The following is a 9,398-nucleotide window of genomic DNA, read 5'->3' on the forward strand; positions in this document are numbered from 1 at the left end:
CCGCTGGGTGCACAGGTGCAGTCAGCTGACCAGTTATCTCTCTAGGTGTCATTTTGAAAAAGGCTCAGTTGATGGTCTAGCATGCACTAGCCCGCATGGCCTTTTGTAGCACACATTTAAAACAGGGACCTGGAAACCCTTATGTAGCCGCTCGGATAGCATGTGCCAACATTTGGCAATTCTGCTCATGGGCTTTCTCATCTCTCCCATGGTACACCTTAAATGCCACAGATGAAACTTCTGCCTGTGGGGTCAGGAGCCTTGCTCTCCAGATGCTTAAGTTTTAGCCCTGAGACAAGAGACAGATTTTATTCCATGTCTTGAATTTTTTTTTTTTTTTTTTTTTGATAGTTTGCTGGTGTGAGGGCAGCTTTAGGAAGACCCACCAGGAGGCAGGCTGTAAACTGATCTCTGGCTAGAGATCCATCTGGATTATTGTGATCCCAATATGGGTCCTGATCACAAACTTATTTGCATGCATCCTAGCCTGTTTCCAGACCTGTCTGTGCTTAGTGACCCACCTGGTACCAGAGAACAGATAAGATAAGGTTCTTTGGAGTCAGAGATTACTCAGGTTTAGGAATGCAGGTGGTCAGGAGAGAGAGAATCAGAGGGGGAGGGTTTAGAGCTTAGGTAAAAGCATGGAGATAAGGTAACTCTTTTCATTTGCCCGTTCGCTGGCAGAAGTTAGATAATTCCCATGAAACATCGGGGTTCAAGCAGCCATTACATGGCCAAATTTACTGGTATCTGGGGATATTTAAGACATTTCTCAAAGGAGGAGTGGGACCAAGAGGAGGAAGCCTCCATGTCCCATGACTGCAGCCAAGAGAAAAAAAATTAAAAATTAAAATAGCAAACGGGATCCCAGGCTCCCATCTTAAGCATCCCTGAGGATGGGTAATCTGTAGACTGGCATAAATTATCAGCACAAGTTATCTCAACCATTGTCACGAGAGGGGCAAGGGCTGGGGGGCGTATGTACTGGAGGACTCCCTGAGAGTCCAGACAGCATTCAATACTTCGTCAAGAGAGAATGTGTCATGGTACGCAGTTGAGGACCCACCAAGGGTCTGGCACAAGAAATATATCTCAGGCTAGAGTCTCGGAAAATGGCAAGGGATCGGGAAAGGGGAAATCACCAATCTGGTTAGCAGATGTGTTGTGCGGGGCAAATGAAAAAAGTGCAGTGGGCAGTCGTAGGTCCAATAAACCAGGGTCCCAGATGCAGAGCCTTGGACACAGAGCACTGGGAGAGCCTGTCTCCTCACAGCACCAATGTTGTTTTAAAAAATGATAAGCGGCACTGGTTACCTGGTGAAAGGTCAGGAGACACGACAAAACCCAGTATCAGAGCTTTATTGGGGGGAGGGGGACTAAAGAACCAGGCCTGGGAAAGAAGCACATGCAGAGAGCAGAGAGAGAGACAGTGGGGGAGGAGAGAGCAGAGAAGAGAGAGGAGGAATCTGTGTCCAGCTTTTTAATGATTCCCATGTGCGGTGGTGGCACATGCCTTTAATCTCAGCACTCGAGAGGCAGAGGCAGGCGGATCTCTGTGAGTTCGAGGCCAACCTGGGCTACCAAGTGAGTTCCAGGAAAGGCACAAAACTACACAGAGAAACCCTGTCTCGAAAAACCAAAAAAAAAAAAAAAAAAGGATTCCTGTGCACATACGCAGGTGGGCTTATGGAGCTACGACATGCATGCGCTGATTGCGTGACCACTACGCATATTTGCGCAATCATGCAGCACATGGATGACGTAAGACACAAGACCCCTTGCTTAGCTCCTGCACTGCACCTGTGTGGTCATGCAGCTGGAGTGGCGGCAGAATCCTAACAGGCACCACCCGGATTGGGAACCTTGAATTTATCAGGAGTGAACAAACTTGTGTGTGTGATTCTCTCAGCCAACTGTGCTGTGGGAAAGAGGTGGAGAGAAGCCAAACCAGAGGTTGGCCAAAGGGAGGAAAGAAGGTATCATGGCCTGTGCAAGCCCAATGGTATGTACGGACTAATAAGATCCTGTCACTGCCCCATGGAGGCACAGGAGCTCTTAGAGGGCAGTTTGCCCCAGTGGGGAAAAGGAAGGGTTCTGTTCTTCCCAACAACTCCCTGTGGCAAGTGCCACCTAAGAAAGTCACACAGCACATGCTGAGGGCTATTTCTCTAACCAGGTGATCAGAGGCAACATGGAATTTGTGGATGCTGGTGATACAGAGGAAACTGGAGGTCCTGGGGGAGTTCTTAGTCTCATTAATCAATGGATTCAAATGGAAGCACAAAGACAATTTTACTAGCATTTGAAGGAAAAAAAACCGCAGGGCAGGCAAACTATAAACTTCAGCTACTGCCCAGAGGAGAAGGGAGGAGAGAAAGGAAAAGGCCACGATGCCATGTAAGCTGGATTGGATCTCACAGACACATGGCCAACAAGAAGCCACAGGGTGGGGAGGGAGACTTTGGAGAAAGAGTAAGGAAGCCAAAAATGCTGGGGTGGGGGTTGGTGGAATGAAGGAAACATGCTGAGGAAAGAGAAGGAGGGAAAAGAGAAATTTCACTTTTTTTTCATAACTCAGAGACTGGACTAACTTACAGCCCTGCTCCTGCGGCCATTAAGATTCTGCACTAAGCTCAGGCAGGGATTCTGGGAAGTGAAAGTACAGTGTCTCATTAAAGGACTAATTATTCCGCCCATCTCTTTAGCACCACTTAAGGTGAACCTGCCTGCCTAGGGATGATCCCTTAGCCAAAGTGATTAAACTAGCCCAACTGGAATGTAAGTCCCCACCCAGGTCAGAGGACAGAATCTCTGAATCTCTGGCTTGGGTGGTGTTTTTTCTACTCTGATATGGTGAGGTTTCTATGGTTGGCTGTGGCTGGACTGAGAAAGGAGAGAGAGGGGAAGGGTGGTGATGAGTCTGAATGCTGGTTTGGGGGCTGTGATGAGATGTTAGCTTTGGAGTTTTCTCAGAATAAAGAAATAATGGAGCTGGTTGTGGTGGTATGCACCTGGATAACTAGTGAGACAGAGATAAAGAAATCATGAGCTTCAAGCCTGGTCTATATAGTGTCACCCTGTCTAAAATCCTTCTTTGTACCAGAAGACTAAATTAAATGATTGAACCCAAGTGCTGGCTAGTTAGTTAGTTTGTTTATTTGTCTTTGTCCACTTGTTACAAGCTAGAATGATTTGGGAAGATTGAATCTCAATTGAGAAAATGACCCTACCAGATTAGCCTGCAGGCAAGCTTGTGGGGCAATTTTTTAATTAATGGTTGATTGGTCATGACTTGCTCATCCTGCTTTCTCATACAATTCAGGACCACCTGCCCAGGGGTGGCACACTCTTCACCTACCCATTGCACAGTGGGTGCTGAGGCCCGTGTAAGCCAAATGGTATGCACAGACTGGTGGAGCAAGCCAGCAAGCAGCAATGCTCCATGGTTTCCCCCATCAGCCCTGCCTCTAAGTCTCTGCCCTGACTTCCTTCAGTGATGGACTGTGATGTGGAAGTATAAGGGGAAAAATACCCTTTCTTGCTTAGGCTGCTTTTGGTCACGGTATTTTGTCACTACAATAGAGACCCCAGCTAAGACAGCCCAGCACAGTGGTGGCACCTAAATGAAGTCCTAGCAGCTCCAGAGGATGAGGCAGGAGAATTCCTATCACTTGAACCCAGGAGTTGGAGGCCAATTTGGGCAACATAGAGAGATCCATTATTACAAGTGGTCAGGGTCTAGACTGGGTGTTTTCAGGTTCTTGGCCTCTTACTCAATGAACTGAAATAATCGCACACAGATCTGCAAAGTAGCAAGGAAACTTTATTCAAAGAAAAACCACAGAACAGACTCAAAAAGAATGTGTTGTTCAGGGAGAGAATGGTTCAGAAGAGAGAAGGCACTCAAGGGTCCAGTCACTATTTGGAGTTTCCTCTTATAGGGTTCAAGAAGAGGAGGAATTTGATTGCTAAGGGGCAGAATCTGAGCATTTCTCTGCTTTTATCAACAAAATCTGATTATGTAAGTCTTCTCGCTCACAGCACATGTCCTTTCCCATGAACCATTTGATTTCAACCATGTGCACACCCATGGGCCAAAGAGCAAACAGAGAATTCTCCCTAAAGATTCCCTAAGAAGACATAGTTTGCCTTATTGAACATACGCCCAAAACCAATGTAGGTTGGACTGGGGGGCATTTGCCCCATCACTGTGTTGCAGGATGTGTGTGAGCAGAAACAGGTACTATCAGGGAATTGCTAAAGGGAACAACTTGTTCCACTGTTTCAAATACGTGTGCATACGGCTTGATGCAAGAGTAGGTCCTAACAGGGTACCAGAGGCATTGCTCAGAGTGGGGGGGTTTGTATGTAGTATGTACAGGTGAGGGTCTCAGGCTGTAAAGCACCTTCTTCTGAGCCAAGCAGAGTCCTAGATTGCTAAACTATTCTATATGCTTCCTTGCCTCACTGTGTCTTAAGCCAAGCCAGATAATATTTCAGGTAAGGCAAGATATAAGGGCAATATTTTAGAGAAAGTTGGTTGGTTTTTGATGTTGTTGTTTTGTCTTTTTTTTTTTAAACAGGATAAAAAGTCAGGAAAATTATGGGAACATGAGAAAGAAAGAGGTATCTCTCACCCAGAGTCCAGTTAAAGGCTTTTTTAAAATTTATTTTTATTTTATGTGCATTGGGGTTTTGCCTACATGTTTGTGTGAGGGTACCGGATCCCCTGGAACTGGAGTTACAGACAGTTGTGAGCTGCTGGGTGGGGGATGGGAGTTGAACCTGGGTCCTCTGGGAGAGCAGCCAGTGCTCCTAACCTCTGAGCCAATTCTCCACACCCCAGTTAAAGACTCTTACCAGCTGAGAAGCTATATTAACATTTTCTGTTAAAACTGCTAACATAGCATTAACATTCCTTTCACTTAAAGCAGTGATTCTCAAGCTGTGGGTCACAACCCCTTTGCAGGCATATATCAGTCATAACTACAGTTATGAAGTAGCAATGAAATAATGTTATGGTTGGGGGTCACCACAGCATGAGGAACTGTATTAAAGGGCCACAGCATTAAGAAGGTTGAGAATCACTGATGGAAAGCTATTTTATGGTAAAAATAGCAGTGAACCCGGCTTATGGCTTGTGTGTTCGTAACCTTGAGTGCTGGCTCATTGCTTCTCCAGACAACCGTCACCTAAAACACAGCTGTTAATTTTGTTAACTTTGCCTACAGTGAGGTTGTTCTTCCTCCCTCCCTTCCTAATTCTTTCCCACCCTCCCTTCCTCCCTCCCTCCCTCCCTATGACATGGACTCTTATTTTGCCAAGTGCCCTTAGGAACCTTCCAATAGCCTCCTTTAGGTTTCTTAGCTACTCTGGAGATATTAATATAATAACTTGAAAACTCACCCAAATCCTGTTAGAGTTGTGGATCCGAGTTCTAGGGTACCTGCTGAGGTTCTCGGATTATTGTGTCACAGGGCAAAGATTTGTACCAGAGGACATGTGATAAAGTAATAGAAGAGTCCACCAAGAAAGAAAAGGACACTCCTGAGAATGGGGGTGGTCTCGTGAGCCCAGAAGAGGCACGTGATGAAAACATGGAGCCACAAGTCTCATGACAAATTGCATAGCACCTGCCTCTCTTGTATTACAGCATGGACTTTTCTCACAACTGCTGTTTGTTACCTGTAGGTAGGCAAGGGTTTCCAGTCTTTTTGGTCAACTGGCTTCTTTCATACATTTTTTTTGTTTTGTTTTTGTCTTTCAAGACAGGGTTTCTCCATGTAGCCCTGGCTGTTCTGGAACTCACTCTGTACGGTAGGGTGGCCTTGAACTCAGAGATCCACCTGCCTCTGCCTCCCAAGTGCTGGAATTAAAGGCGTGCACCACCACCATTTCTAAAGTATTTTCTGCATGTGTATATGTATATGGTATGTGTGCATGTGTATATGCATGTTCAAATATATAGGGCATGTGCGTGGGCAAGTGTGCATGCACATTTCTCCTCATATGACTCCATATGATTAGTGTGAAAATCAGCAAGCTGCAACTCCTCCAAGAGTGCTTAAACCTATACTAAAATATCTTTATTAAACCCCAACTCTACTTCATAAAATGGCTTGTCCTGAAATTATTTTCTATGTCAAAGCTAGAAATCCCAGTTTGACCTGAGTCAAGGTTCCTAAAAGTCTAGGGAAAGAAGCTCTTTAGTCTGCTGTAGTCGGGGAGCTGTGCCTCCTGCTTCTGTCCAAAAATGCTGATATTTAAAGACAGGCTCTTCTGTACCCCAGGTTGGTGTTGAACTCACTGTGTAGCCAAGGCTGGCCTTGAACTCCTGATTGTCCTGCCACCTGCTGGAATTTTAGGATAACACCACTGTGCCCAGTGTCCTAAGAACTTCAAGGGACCCTGTCTGGAATGCTACAGGTCAGGATGAGAGGTCCTCATTGTCCTAGTTTTCATATGAGCTGAACTGGCATTTTTGAAAGACATGCAGTCACAGTGGCCAGTATTCTGTTGAGAGTGAGTCATTTTCTTAACATCTCTTGGCTTGGATGCTATCTGAAATTGCGTTACTGTGACCTTACTTGAGGACACAGTGACTCAATATCTTGAGGAAAAAGTTCTGTGAGACTAGTAGGACATGTGACAGCCCCATGCACCAGAGTGTTCTGGAGCAGGTCAGAACCAGTCACCTGTGTGTGCCCACAGATTCTTGGCAAACACTAGGATCTGCATGTCCAAGCACTGGCCTATTTTGTAGAGCTGATACCAAACTTCCCCCTCCACACCCCGCTTTCCTGAGGACTATGAGTCCCTAGCCAGAAGTCACATGGACAAAATGTCCCAAACCTCTGAATAGCCATTGTTCTCAGAAAGAAAATTTGTGAGTCAATTGTGTAGAAACGGAAGGCATGTGCTCAGATAAATAAGGCCATGTGTAATCTTTGTTATTCAAGACAGCCCTAACGAACTTCTTGTGTCCCTGTACAATGGTAACCAACCGGCCTCATGCCTCACCACCCTGTAATGAGAGAGGTCTGTGCCCCAACCCTAAACCCTTGATGTGGCTGCCTAGGCCTGGGTGGGGGAAAGAGGGTGCCAGACCCTAAGGGGAGGCAAAACCGGCTCAGTCTTCAGTGCCCCCCGGGGTAGGCCTGTTTCCCTTTAATTTTTCTGTCCTTTTGAAGTTCCTAAGGTCTTTGTCCCGGAAAGACAATGGTAAACAGACAGGGGAAAAAAGGCTCCTGGTTTTTCAATTCCTGGCTCTTAGAAAAGACCAAGATCAACATTAGGAAGAAAAGTGGATTTCTAGGGATGCACAGAACCTGACCTATCTAGATACCCAAGAACGACTTACTGTTGAGTCCCCTCTTGGCGATGGGGAGCTGTTTCTTTTCAAAAAATTTTTCCCTACTCTAAAAATCTAAATGATTAAAACCACACCTCTTCCATCTGATTTTTCTCAACTCACAACTTTACATGGGACTAATTTTTAAAGTTATTATTATTATTAATATTTTCTTTGAGACAGATTCTCACTCTGTAACCCAGTTCTGCCAAAAACTTGTGACAGTTCTTGTTAATCCCACCGGTTGAGCATAAGACCACTACCACAATTTAAAGTCAAATTTGAAGCAAGTCTTAATTAAATACTGGCCAGGTAGAGATGGGCTCTGCCCAGGTCCATCTCTGGGTTTCTAGAAAATGGCCCTGAATCAGGATTTACAGCAGCTTAAGTATTGCCCATTAGGTCCAATCAGGGGCCAGCATACATGCTGACTTATCTCCAACCGACATCCAATCAGTGTACATCCTGACACATTTCCTGCCTGTGAACCTCCCACTTACAATGTGATCAAGCACATCTGGTGCAGATGGGTCAAACTTGTTTAGGAGAGTGAAAAACACGGCTTGTTATCTCCCATAAACAATAGCCTCCTGCATTTCAGGAGCAAGAGGCCTGCAGATCAGAGACATTTTTGTTTCATGGATCTCTTAGGCATAGTAATTAAAACTTAAAAATGTAACTTTGGCTCTTGGATTCTCCTGTCCCTGCTCTCTACTGGGATTACAGGCATGCACCATTACCACACCTACCTTTAATATTTATTGTTATTGTTATTATTGATTATTATGAATTATTATTATTGATTAATTGGAGACAGAGTCTCACTATGTAGCTCTGACTGTCCTCAGATTCACTGAGAGCTGCTGCCTCCACTTCCCTCTGAGTGCTGGGATAAAGGCATGTGCCAAAGTGCCTGATAATTTCTACTTGTCAAAATGTTTCCTTGGGGTTGGGGATTTAGCTCAGTGGTAGAGCGCTTGCCTAGCATGCGCAAGGCCCTGGGTTCGGTCCTCAGCTATGAAAATAATAAAATAATAATAATAATAATAATAATAATAATAATAATAATAGTTTCCTAGGTGCCAGAAAGATGACTCCACAGTTAAAAAAGCTCATTGTTCTTCCAGAGGACTCAAGTTCAGTTCCCAGCACCCACATTGGGTAGCCAACAACTGCCTACATTTTAGCCTTCTTCTGGACCTTGTGGGTACCCCCCACATGTGTGGCAGACACACAGAAATAATTACTTTTTTCCAAGACATGGTTTCTTTCCTGGAATTTTCAGGCTGACCGCTAACTTATAAATCTGTCTGCCTCTGCCTCTTGAGTGCTAGGGTTAAAGGCATGTGCCACCATGCTCAGCAAATAAAAATAAATCTTAAGGTATGTGGGAGCCCACAGTGACTCCAGTTTGTGGCATGATTCCATCTTGACTCAAGGTCCAAGAGTTCAAGCTTGCTCCTTACAGCTGGATAATAGGATGTTTGGCCAAAGGCATGGTTGCCAGATGTCTTGAGAATTAAGGAGGTGTTTATGCTTGTTTGTTCCTTGAACCATGGTGTCCTTGAGAGGGGGAGGTCTTTTGCCCCCCTCCAGTTGCTTTGGGTATAAAAAGCCTGTGAGAAATATACTCGGGGCTGCTGTGGTATTGACTCAGAGCCCTCCCGAACCTATCCTGTGTCTCTATCTTTTCTTTGATGTCTCTGTTTTTTCCTAACTGTTTTTTCTCAATCCTCACTGCCCTATTCAGGACTATTCAACAGGTTGGGCAGGACCCGACAAAGGTAATGTTCCTGTGCCAGGAATGTGCTCAGTGGTAGAGCACTGGTCTAGCATACCGAGTGCAACCCTCAGCAATTCAAAGAAATGAACAAACCAATCATCATATTCTCTTGGCTTTGGTAAAAGCTCAGTGTATCTATACTTTGTCTTTGTCTTTCTCATTTTTTCCTGTTTTTTGCCATTCTAGGGATCAAAATTCAAGTCTCAAGAATTCTTCACAAGTATTTTACCTCAACTATATCCCAGCCCAGTATTTCCATTTTGA

The sequence above is a fragment of the Peromyscus californicus genome, unplaced genomic scaffold (genome assembly GCF_007827085.1).
Source record: "Peromyscus californicus insignis strain IS unplaced genomic scaffold, ASM782708v3 Scaffold_6__1_contigs__length_162567912, whole genome shotgun sequence".
NCBI classification, from domain to species: Eukaryota; Metazoa; Chordata; class Mammalia; order Rodentia; family Cricetidae; genus Peromyscus; species Peromyscus californicus.